The sequence below is a fragment of the Schistocerca cancellata genome, chromosome 5, assembly GCF_023864275.1.
Source record: "Schistocerca cancellata isolate TAMUIC-IGC-003103 chromosome 5, iqSchCanc2.1, whole genome shotgun sequence".
Taxonomy (NCBI): Eukaryota; Metazoa; Arthropoda; class Insecta; order Orthoptera; family Acrididae; genus Schistocerca; species Schistocerca cancellata.
The window spans coordinates 776,603,933-776,617,473 of record NC_064630.1 but is presented as its reverse complement, the minus strand read 5'-3'; positions in this window follow the sequence as shown (position 1 = coordinate 776,617,473).

The following is a 13,541-nucleotide window of genomic DNA, read 5'->3' as shown; positions in this document are numbered from 1 at the left end:
AGCATGGACTATCAGCTCAGAGACCATGGCTGCGGTTACCCTTGACGCTGCATCACAGACCAGAGCGCCTGCGATGGTGTACTCAACGACGAACCTGGCTGCACGAATAGCGAAACGTCATTTTTCGGATGAATGCACGTTCTGTTTACAGCATAATGATGGTCGCATCCGTGTTTGGCTACATCGCGGTGAACGCACATTGGAAGCGTGTATTCGTCATCGTCATACTGGCGTATCGCCCGGCGTGATGGTATGGGGTGCCATTGGTTACACGTCTCGGTCACCTCTTCTTCGCATTGACGGCACTTTGAACAGTGGACATTACATTTCAGATGTGTTACGACCCGTGGCTCTACCCTTCATTCGATCCCTGCGAAACCCTACATTTCAGCAGGATAATGCACAACCGCATGTTGCAGGTCTTGTACGGGCCTTTCTGGATACAGAAAATGTTCGACTGCTGCCCCGGTCAGCACTTTCTCCAGATCTCTCACCAACTGAAAACGTCTGGCCAATGGTGGCCGAGTAACTGGCTCGTCACAAAACGCCAGTCACTACTCTTGATGAACTGTGGTATCGTGTTGAAGCTGGATGGGCAGCTGTACCTGTAGACGCCATCCGAGCTCTGTTTGACTCAATGCCCAGGCGTATCAAGGCCGATATTACGGCCAGAGGTGGTTGTTCCGGGTACTGATTTCTCAGGATCTATGCACCGAAATTGCGTGAAAATGTAAACACATGTCAGTTCTAGTATAATATATTTGTCCAATGAATACCCATTTATCATCTGCATTTCTTCTAGGTGTAGCAATTTTAATGGCCAGTAGTGTACTTTCAATATTGCTGTAACCGTAGAGGTGATTTTTCGTATTCTCTTTAATTTATTTATTTATTTAATTAATTAAATTAATTAAATTAAATTAATTAAATTGTTGCTATGCGTATTATTCACCGTTGTGCTATTGACATTAGTTGGAAGTGCTCAAGTAACTTTCTGACCATATTATAGTAAGGGTGCGTTCGTAACTTTATCTGTAATAGGGCATAGCTTTTCAGATCAGGGCATATTAGGATTAACTTGCATCCAACTTTAAACAGAGCAGTCACATTACAAAATGCAAATCCTAGAGCGTTCGTGGAATCAAGCATCCGGTTCGCGTTTGCATCAATGTTTGGGAGGAACTGTGATTAACAGACTCAGACGGCCACGCACTTTAGCGGACAAATTACTGGGTGTTGTGTATCACTAGTTTCCGTACAAGTAATTTACCCGCGCTGTTGGAGAACATTACCCTTATAAAGGCAACGGATGTGGTTTGGTCACAGCAGGTAAGCACTCCATTTCTACGCCTTGTATGACAGCAGGTAACTTTTAATGAGCGATGGATTAATTGAGAACATCCAGTAGCGTTTCTTCCCCGTTCAATTGATCTCAGTCCCCTAGAATTCCGGCTACCGAGACATTTAAAGGCACTTATGTAATCTGTATCCATCGACAACAGGCTGTTGTTACAGGAGCGTGTGCCCTATGTATGTGACGAAATCCGAGGGCAATCAGGTGTGCTCAGACGATTCTTTGAGGAGGAAGGCTGAAGGACGAGGCAGAACGAGTGGTAACCGCAATGAACATCTCCTGCAGTGCCAGCAGGTACGTGGCCGCCACAGGACACTTTGTTTCAGGGCGTGCGTTTGTGGGGCGTTGGGACCAATATTATCTCATATAAGAATATGGCTCACTTGGAAAAAAATTAATTCTGTGTACTTTGTTTCATACAATTGTCTCAGAAATATAAGTATTCCATTTTTGTGAATGTTATGGTGTTTGCATAACAGGCGAAATACCCTCAGACTTCAAGAAAAATATAATAATTCCAATCCCAAAGAAAGCAGGTGTTGACAGATGTGAAAATTACCGAACAATCAATTTAATAAGCCACAGCTGCAAAATACTATCACGAATTCTTTACAGACGAATGGAACAACTAGTAGAAGCCGACCTCGGGGAAGATCAGTTTGGATTCCGTAGAAATACTGGAACACGTGAGGCAATACTGACCTTACGACTTACCTTAGAACAAAGATTAAGGAAAGGCAAACCTACGTTTCTAACATTTGTAGACTTAGAGAAATCTTTTGACAATGTTGACTGGAATACTCTCTTTCAAATTCTGAAGGCGGCAGGGGTAAAATACAGGGAGCGAAAGGCTATTTACAATTTGTACAGAAACCAGATGGCAGTTACAAGAGTCGAGGGACATGAAAGGGAAGCAGTGGTTGGGAAGGGAGTAAGACAGGGTTGTAGCCTCTTCCCGATGTTATTCAATCTGTATATTGAGCAAGCAGTAAAGGAAACAAAAGAAACATTCGGAGTAGGTATTAAAATCCATGGAGAAGAAATAAAAACTTTGAGGTTCGCCGATGATATTGTAATTCTGTCAGAGACAGCAAAGGACTTGGAAGAGCAGTTGAATGGAATGGACAGTGTCTTGAAAAGAGGATATAAGATGAACATCAACAAAAGCAAAACGAGGATAATGGAATGTAGTCGAATTAAGTCGGGTGATGCTGAGGGAATTAGATTAGGAAATGAGACACTTAAAGTGGTAAAGGAGTTTTGCTATTTGGGGAGCAAAATAACTGATGATGGTCGAAGTAGAGAGGATATAAAATGTAGACTGGCAATGGCAAGGAAAGCGTTTCTGAAGAAGAGATATTTGTTAACATCAAGTATAGATTTAAGTGTCAGGAAGTCGTTCCTGAAAGTATTTGTATGGAGTGTAGCCATGTATGGAAGTGAAACATGGACGGTAAATAGTTTGGACAAGAAGAGAATAGAAGCTTTCGAAATGTGGTGCTACAGAAGAATGCTGAAGATCAGATGGGTAGGTCACATAACTAATGAGGAAGTATTGAATAGGATTGGGGAGAAGAGACGTTTGTGGCACAACTTGACCAGAAGAAGGGATCGGTTGGTAGGACATGTTCTCAGGCATCAAGGGATCACAAATTTAGTATTGGAGGGCAGCGTGGAGGGTAAAAATCGTAGAGGGAGACCAAGAGCTGAATACACTAAGTAGATTCAGAAGGATGTTGGTTGCAGTAGGTACTGGGAGATGAAGCAGCTTGCACAGGATAGAGTAGCATGGAGAGCTGCATCAAACCAGTCTCAGGACTGAAGACCACAACAACAACATGGTGTTTGCATATGACTGAATAATAAACCTTTTGTCTCGGACGAGTTTAAAATGGTTCTTTACTCTTAAACAAATACTTAAAGCATCATAAAATACTTCATGTTTTTAAATTTATGTAATAAATGAAGGGAAAAAAGTATAAATGATAGCTGGACCAGTCCAAGACAATCAAGCAGTGTCTGGCAGAATGTAAACAATTTTTGTGCAACACTGGAAGGCATCTCAGGAACTACTGAGCAATGCAGTTAACTGTTACATTTCAAAATCAGTCGCATACACCGTTAAATTTTACGTTTCACTAGAGATAAAATAAAAAAATATAAAAAACGATTAATTTGGGATTGTGATGGAATTCAGTCGCATCTTTTCTTACCAAGTTCCTTTCAGTAGGTCAACTGCTATGTTTTCTACTATCAAATGGCTCTGAGCACTATGGGACTCAACATCTGAGGTCATCAGTCCCCTAGAACTTAGAACTACTTAAACCTAACTAACCTACGGACATCACACACATCCATGCCCGAGGCAGGATTCGAACCTGCGACCGTAGCAGTCACGCGGTTCCGGACTGAAGTGCCTAGAACCGCACGGCCACCGCTGCCGGCTTTCTACTATCATTATCATGTTTTCTTCTCAGAGTGTTAGAGACAACGACTGAGAATAAGAACTGCAAATAAATGCGGAAATGCAATAATAACAAACTTATTTGTCATCTTATGCAGAATTACATGTAACGTGACGTCAGAAATGATCATCATGGAAACTTGATTTATAAATAAAGCATACATAAAGAATTTTGTTCGCTATGCTACAGACAGAGTTCATATGAAAACTTCGTCTGTTAGTTACAATATTGTGAGCAAAAACATAAATTTGCTTGAAGACGGCGAGCCGAATTAATAATAATAATTTTTTTTAATATATAAGGAGTGACTGCTGACCTATACAAAAAAAAAAAACAGGGTGGGAGGCGGTGACTGCATATGCGCCGCTTTTGTGGTTCTGTACAACTGCATTTAAAGCCACATGAATGTGTAACCAACCGGCTTCAATGACGCAAGGGGCGCAAAATCAGGACTACCGAATAATGGTAACTCGTAATGTGTACTATGTGCGTAGTTTTAAATTGTTCCTTACCGCATAAAGTGGTTACATGTTGAGAATGGCAAGGGGAATTGTGCAATCCAGATTCTTTCTTCCAGCTGCAAAGGATGTTACAAGATATGTAATGCTTTGGATGTCATACCATCACTTCCAGTGGTTCTTATGATCAGACTGTATGATAAAATCGCCGTTGATGCAGGGCTGGTTTACCCCACAAGTGACACAAGTAGACGTTTGGTCCCCTAAGCTGAGAGAAACGCCCAAGTGCAAGGTTTGTATTCAGTGCGTATCACAGTTAGTAGCAACTGACATGGGACAAAGTGTACTAGAAAACAGAGGGTACGGGGCCGGGGAGGGGGAGGGGGGGGGCACAAATAATAAGTCACTTGTGGGGAAAAATATTCTCGTTCTGTGTCGGTGTCAAGGCTCATTCAACGGCGCAGGCATTGTCACCGTCTTGTAGCGCCTGTCAAGGATTTGCAACAGAATACGGCCCTCCATATTTTACTATGTAGAACAAGAACTGTAAAACAATACTCAATTTAACCAGTTGCTGGAACTGATCTACTTTTCAAGAATTTTAAAATCATAACGGTGTTCCCAAACGCGCCATGGAACAATGATTCAGTGGCATGATTTGTTGACTATAGTTTTTCACAAGCGTGAAAAACTGCGGGAAATAAACACCTGGTTATAGCGATGCGCCTTTCGTGGTTGTCGGACTGTTTACTTATTTCACAGAGGAGAAGGCACTCGGAGCGTTGACTGACGGGAGTAACAAAACCGACAAAAGTCGGAGGGCGGTGTGAGACTTTGGATCGATATTCACTTGTTTTGGGTCGCTACCAACCTTAGTCCAGCATACAATGCGGTGTACACCTCCATTGTTGCAGCAACTTTATTTTTTTTTTCGCTGAACTGAGTTTTGTTTCGTGCGTCGTTAATTCCGCGTGTCTCGACTGCTTTCATACACGTAAGTGTCTGGAAGGAGTTCGAGAATAGTACTGAAGTTTAATATGGGAAGCTATTAGAAGTGCCATATTATGAACTTTAAATTCAAATAAATAAACATTCGAATTATTTCATTGACTCTTACTATGCGACATTGTTTATGTGATGCAACATATGTCGAATCTGATCTTTTTGCATGCTATACTGTAGTTTTGTCAAACACTGTAACTTATATGAAACAATTAATTCTGTGCCATTCCACTGCTTAACGCTAAATATTTCACACAAACGAAATGTAGCAGACTTTTGACCCTAAAAGCAACTGTTCTCTAATGTTGTTGTTGTTGTTGTCTTCAGTCCTGAGACTGGTTTGATGCGGCTCTCCATGCTACTCTATCCTGTGCAAGCTTCTTCATCTCCCAGTACCTACTGCAACCTACATCCTTCTGAATCTGCTTAGTGTATTCATCTCTTGGTCTCCCTCTACGATTTTTACCCTCCACGCTGCCCTCCAATCCTAATTTTGTGATCCCTTGATGCCTCAGGGTCATAATGAACAGACTATCACAGTCAATTAACCTTACATTGCTTATAACATGTAATTTTGTTATCTAAAAGGTATTTTGTTTCGAGTGTGAGGCTGCCGCCAGCCCGTCCCCATGAAATCTTGGTTATGGTTGCAGACTGACTTGTAGCATTGCCCGAAGTTTGGGTTAGGTTCTTAAGCAGGCAACTCAGTTTTGACTCGAGATTATTCCCGCTACGATGTTTCAGTTCATTCGCACGTATCTTTGTTAACTCAGTTATCATTTTGCTCACAGCTGGAGATAGCAAAATGACTGTACTGTTTGAAACTATTGCAATTCCTTTAACATAGAAAATATTGGCAGTACAATAGTAGTTGTACCTAAACCTTCTGAATCAGACGGACTACGCAACTTCATTGTGCTGAAATGCGTTAAAACAACAGAATTCAACGCGAATTGATTTTCACTACTACAATTAATACTAAAAAGAAACTGACTCAGATTTCTGATACACATTCATTTACATTGCCTAGTGCCTTCAAACAGAAGAAAAGTTTATGACTGTTAGATGTAATTACATAAATGGTATATGTCATGCATAAGTGAAGCTATCTGATATTAACTGTTTTGTGCTTAGATGAGGCGACTTACACTGGTTGTGACTTCGACGAGAAGACGTAGATGGCTCCCAACTATATGAGTGCAGCACAAACTGTTGGACGTTTTAGCGTATCGGCTCTCTGAGATATGTTCTGCAGTGGTATACGTACTTCGTTATGCACATGCGAACTTTTAACAAAAACTTAAACCTTTTTTATGAAAAGAAAAGCAATACATCAAGGAAAATTAGTTTCTCCAATTGTGGATTATGCAACTTGACAAATGACGAACTTATTCTTGTCAGCAGCGTATCTCAGAGTATCTTCTGCATACACATGTTTATATCTCTGACATTTTATCGTTATAGTTGTCGTGGTTCCGCGCAGCAAAATAACATTCGCTATTATATTAATCATATGCCGTTTTGGAGGTATTTTATATACTATCAAATATACGCAGATATAATATTAATATGTTGCATTGCCCCAAGGCAAGATTCGTGAGGAGATCTTGCATACAAAAACCTATCTAATCTTTGTTCTAATGGCCAGTTGGGAGGAAAACAATGAGAGAATTGATGAAGCCACGCCTGTGGATGAATGTCGTTACCGGAATTCTTAAATGTTTTGAATTTACGTGTAGTAATGAACAGCTTATAGTCAAAATCATCATGTCGGCGAGTCGCATGTCGGTCATTGTTACGTCGTTTCGGCGTTTCCATCTCAAAATTCGGAGTACCTTGCCAATTTCTTTCATAATTTCCGAAGTGCCCTGTGTTATTATTTTGTGGCTGTTCCGTATTTCTATGTCCCTCTTCCCGTATTGGAGCGTGAATGTCCTCTGAAATACGTAATTCTTGTATTACCTGTGTCAGCTGATGTTATACTTCCCGGATTTCTCTTTGGTGTTGAGTACTAATTTGATTCTGATTTTGTTTGAATTTCCTAATTTGTTCGTACTCTTCTGTGTCATTAAAAACTGCTACACAAAAGAAACGCACTTACCATTTATGGATAACATACAACGTTATCTGGGTTTAGATTATATTCCGCTATTAATGCCGGTTCGTATCTACTATTCCCTCTCCGCAAGATCAGTCTCGCAAGTAGCCAACACTGCTCTGTTTATACGTGTAATTTTCGTATCGCTACTACAGATGGTCTCCAAGTATACTTCTCAAAACTCTTACTTCTGTACGAGACAGGTTTTGCGCTCACTTTCAACATGAAACACGAGACACAACCAAAGCATTAACATGAGAACTTTTCTTTTTAATACACACTGCTCTGCAAAATTTAAGAACGGATACATGAAGCAACATAACATGTAAAGTAGTTGGTGAAGATGATTGAAAGTGTGGGAGCATATTGCCGTACGAGGTCTGTTCAAAAAATTCCGGAACATTCGTAATATCGCACCAATGACGTGTTGGAGCGAAAAGCGGTTGGCATTCCTGAATACGCCCGTGTATAATGTGTAACTGCCGGAAGTTTCGTTGTTGTATGTCTGCTAGGTATTGTTCAGTGCTGCATTGAGCAAGAACATTGAGTCCCACAGTTCGCGAATTTCGAGATAGCAGAGGAGCAACGCGTGAGCATTAACTTTTTCATGAAACTCAAGAAAACATTTACAGAGACACACCAAATGATGCAGGAAGCCTACGGAGAGGAGTACTTAAGCCGTACCCGGTGTTACAGATGGTTCACACTGTTTAAAAACTGCCAGAACCAAGTTAAAGGCGACCCTCGATCAGAACGCCCTTCGGCGTCAATTGACGACGTTCAAATCAGGAACGTCGACGAAATTGTTTGTGCCAATCGAAGCATGACTGTCCGAGAGATTGCAGAAAAATGTAACATTTCATCTGGAGCATGTCATGAAATCCTGACACAGTATCTTGGAATGCATCGTGTTGCCAAATTCGTCCCATGGTTCATGAGTCAAGATCAGAAAGACCTTCGCCTCGCAATCTGTGAAGAACTTTTGGATCGCGCAAATGAGAACGGGGTGTTCCTTAAGAGAATAGTAACTAGTAACGGGACGTGGTGTAGTGGGACGCGAAATTGAAGCGTCACCCATCCACCAGTGTCAGCCCAGTTTGCAGGTGAGTATAAGTTTCATTTAGTGTTTTTTCTTATGTATTTTTGTAATATTTGTAATGGTCTAAAGTTTTGTATTTATTTTTTATGTTTCATGTACGGAGAGGGCGGCGCAACGAACGGACGTCCGCCGCTCGTGGTCTCGCGGTAGCGTTCTCGCTTCCCGAGCACGGGGTCCCGGGTTCGATTCCCGGCGGGGTCAGGGATTTTCACCTGCCTCGAGATGACTGGGTGTTTGTGTTGTCCTCATCATTTCATCATCATCCAGGAAAGTGGCGAAATTGGACTGAGCAAAGGTTGGGAAACTGTACGGGCGCTGATACCCACGCAGTTGAGCGCCCCACAAAACCAAACATCATCATCATCAACGAACGGAGACAGCATCTTCACTGCCGGGACCAGAGAGAAAATTGCTGGCCACTATACGTCGCGAGTCGACAGCGAAAGAGCAACAGAAGATCCTGAAACCGAGTTGTTGCGTCGTGCTTCCAAAAAAATGGAAAAAAATAAGAATTTGTAATGTTTGTACAATAATGACGTCATAGAAAGTTAATCATGTTGAAAATGTTCAGTTCTGTCTTGTCAAGGCTCAGGTTCACGTCTATATGTAGTAAGATAATAAATTAGTGGATGCTACTATAGTTGAAACACGTGTTCCGAGAATTTATTTATGAATAATTATGTGAATGAATTAATAATATATTTGACAAGATTATTAATTTTTGACAACGTTCATCGCGAGTTTGAATCTCGAAAGTTTATTCAATGTGGTTCTAATATTTATTAAATCAGATAACGTGCATTAATATAATTTCTGAGGAGAAACAAACGACATCAAAATTGAAAAAGTTTGCTCAAACCAATTGGACTGAGTGACGTAATTCTGCGCATACGACTCAAATGATGTTTTACAGTTTCGTTCAAGAACCATTCTGAGGCAATTTAAAAAGAGTATAAATAATTTTGAAGTGTGTTTTAACTGACGTAGGTGACGAAGTCTACACATGGTCATATGAAAAAAGAAAATCATTTATACAAACTTACGTCGTTACACTACAGTGGGTCTGTGGTTATGATGTTGAGACGTAAGTTCAGTCTTCGCAATGGGTCGGGAAAGGTCCTCCAAGACCAAAAAAAGCTCATCAGGTCAGGTGAAATGTCAAAAACAATGCCGATAGTTTTCCTTAAATTTGAAGGATTAGTTCATTATGAATTCGTGCCACAGGGAAAAACTGCTAATTGATGATACAATCGCCGGCCGCTGTGGCCGAGCGGTTCTAGGCGCTTCAATCCGGAACCGCGCTGCAGCTACGGTCGCTGGTTCGAATCCTGCCTCGGGCATGGATGTGTGTGATGTCCTTAGGTTAGTTAGGTTTAAGTGGTTGTAAGTCTAGGGGACTGATGACCTCAGATGTTAATTCCCACAGTGCTTAGAGCCATTTGAACAATTTTGATGGTACTATCGGGACGTGTTGCGACACCTGCGAGAAAATTTGAGAAGCAAAAGGGTTGAAATGTGGCGTGACAATTTATGGCTCTTGCATCACGGTAAGGCACCCGCATTTTTATCCCTGTCGGTGCATGACTCTCTTGTACAAAAAACGAAATCACTGTGCTGCCTCATCCTTCGTACTCTCCAACCATGGCGCTTGCGGACCTTTTTTATTTCCAAAGTTGAAAACTCCTTCGAAAGGACGAAGGTTTGCAACAATAGACGAGATAAAAGAAAATTCGCAGACGGCGCTTTGTGCGATCCTGCAAAAGACGTACCAAGAGTGCTTCCGGAAGTGGAGATGGCGCTGGGAGGGGTGAAGGAGAGTATTTCGAAGGAGACCATGCACGATAAGCAAAAGGTAAGCGTAGAAAAATTTTGTGGAGAAGAATTTTTTCGACAGACGTCTCCCAATCGTGCGCAGAAGGTTGGACATCACTTGGCGTGAGGTCAACATGAATATAGTGGCAAATGAGGCTGGCCCTGCAACACGAGGCGGCTGAAGTAACGGGAAAAGACTGTGTAACTGTGTGAGTGTGTGTGTGTGCGTGTCTGTGTGTGTGTAATCATCGGAAAGCTGGAAGAACGGCAATGTGTGACAAGTGTAGCTCAGTACTTTGATATTGCTCACAGCATTCTATCACGTGCATGAGGAGCGTTCCAAGCCCGAGTCGCTGCTGCCCGAAGCAGAGGAGGTGGTCGACCAAACTCAACTACAGTAGCTTATGACCACTACATCGTGCTAAAAGGAACCCACGTCAAACAACGGTTGCAGTGCAAGCTCTTTTACCAGGACTCGAGGTACGCAGTCTCACACTTCACAATGGCACGGCGACTGAATGGGTGTAGCCTCTTTGCCCGAAGACCAGTATGTTGTATCTAATTGACGCCCGCACATCGGCGGAATCCATTTACGATAATTCAAAGAGTTTATCGATTGGACCAACGAGGAATGGGGTCGCCTGCTTTTCTCGCCAAAGAGCAGTTCAGCATGAGTAGCAGTGCTGCGTCGGCAGTCCGTGATGGTCACTCTCAGTACTAAGATCCATGTCCTGCCTTTTGTAATGCTCACAGAAGAGCCAGAGAAACTGGTACATCTGCCTAATATTGTATAGGGCTCCCACGAGCACGCAGAAGCGCCTCAACACGACATGGCATGGACTGGACTAAAGTTTGACGTGGTGCTGGAGGGAGTTCACACAACGAATCCTGCAGGACTGTCCATAAATCCGTAAGAGTAGGTGCGGCTGAAAGTCTCTTCCGAACAGCACGCTGCAAGTCATCCCAGATATGCTCAATAATGTTCATGTCTGGGGAGTTTGGTGGCCAGCAGAAGTGTTTACTCTCAGAAGAGTGTTCCTGAAGCCACTCCGTAGCAATTCTAGACGTGTGGGGTGTCGCATTGTCCTGGTGGATTCCCCGAGTCAGTCGGAATGCACAATGGACATGAATGGATGCAGATGGCCGGACAGGATGATTACGTACATGTCACCTGTCAGAGTCGTGACTATCAGGGTCCCATATCACTCTAACTGCACACTCCCCACACGATTACAGAGAATCCACCAATCCTCTGTTGACATGCAGGGTCCATGGATCCAGCGGTTGTCTCCATACCCGGGTCCATGAATCCAGCGGTTGTCTCCATACCCATACAAGTCCATCCCCTCGATACAATTTGAAACGAGAGTTGTCCGACCAGGCGACATGTTTCCAGTCATCAACAGTCCAATGTCGGTGTTGACGGGCCCAGGCGAGGTGTAAAGCTTTGTGTCGTGCAGCCATCAAGGGTACACGAGTGGACCTTCGACACCGAAAGCCCGTATCGATGATGTTTCGTTGAATGGCTCGCACGCTGACACTTGTTGATGGCCCAGCACTGAAATCTGCAGCAATTTGCGGAAGGGTTGCACTTCTGTGACGTTCAACGATTCTCGTTCTTGAAGGATCTTTTTCCGGCCGTGGCAATGTCGAAGATTTCATGTTTCACCGGATTCATGATATTCACGGTACACTCGTGAAATTGTCGTACGGGAAATTCCCCACTTCATCGCTTGTCTCCCGTCGCTCGTGCGCCGACTATAACATCATGTTCAAATTCACGTAAATCTTGATAATCTGCCACTGTAGTGGCAGTAACCGATCTAACAACTGCGTCAGACACGTTGCCGATCACAGCGCCTGTTTACGTGTCTCTGTGTTTCTTGGGCGCTTCAGTGTTAATTGCTGCGACTTTAGTGTAATAACGGTCTTTTAAGAAAAGCACCATTCCCGTTCGTCTCTTTGCGTATTTCTTTCAGTTACCTTCTCTCTTATACTGTAGCAGTTACTTCTATGTATAGTCCAAGTTTCACCGACCTGTGTCAGATGGAAGTTTATAACACTCCTGTCTGCTACTACTGTACCATAACCTCAATGCTAGAAACAGGTTGTGACATAGAACTATTTTGTAAAAGCAACTATGGCACAAAGCAACAGAGCAGTGTTACCCTCCAAGAGGAATTTTGTTAAGTTGACCGTGTTGTTCCTAACGGAGGTGGCTTATCGGAAATGAAAGTCAGAATTACGTAAATATTTGAACAGTAACAAACGGAATTTTGCCTATCTGCACTGTTTAATGGATAAAGAAAATGGTCGCCAGCCTAACTAGGCAAGAGAATGATTAACATTCTCGTTCAAGAAAATATTTATTAGTAATTTTAGTGGATAAACACAACCTAGACTTAGCCACACGCGAGTGCAATGAACTCTGACACACATATGTTTTAAGATTGAAGCTCAACTGGAGCAGCACAAACTATTTGCTAAATTATAAGAGATACCGAAACACCCTATTACTTTCAGGCTTACTTAAAGTGAATGGTCTTTATAACATTACTATTAACATGCACTTCTAATACACAAGATACACAAACACTTAGCAAACATGAATATATATTGTTTCACAACCGCAGCTTTCTCACTTTTACTACAGCGAAACACAATACTGACCAGATTGCAAGAAACTGACTCACCTTTTAGAATTTACCACAGACAACAATGTGATCATTTACTTTATAAGCCTCAGTCTTAAGAACTTTTAATTTTGAAGTTGGCAACAACACTTTAGTAAGCAGTTTTAATAGGAATATTTTCAACAAACAACCTTTACTTTAACTCACTCTATTGCCACATTAACTTTAACTTTCTTTTTACTAAGTTCAAGAGGCATTAATTATCAAAACTCTAGGCTTTAATTTCTTTTAGTAAGGACGCTCGGATATCACTTTAGCTCAAATGGAGAGGAACCTGAGAGGTGTTATGATGAGGAGAAAAATCAGGGTAGGTACATAAATTCAGATACAAATTACCTTATATTTCAGCACATTAGCACGTCCATTAAGTTGATCCTTCACTGTACATTATTATAGTATTGCGTTGCAATGATTGCGCAATGTGGTGGCAACTGCATGTTGGTAGGTGGAATTGTAGGTAGAATTGCTGGACTCTGTCATTTCTTGGTGGCGATGATAAATACAAATTCCAGAATAGTTCCAGCTATTTATCCACCCATCCGAGGCATTGGAAAGTAGCA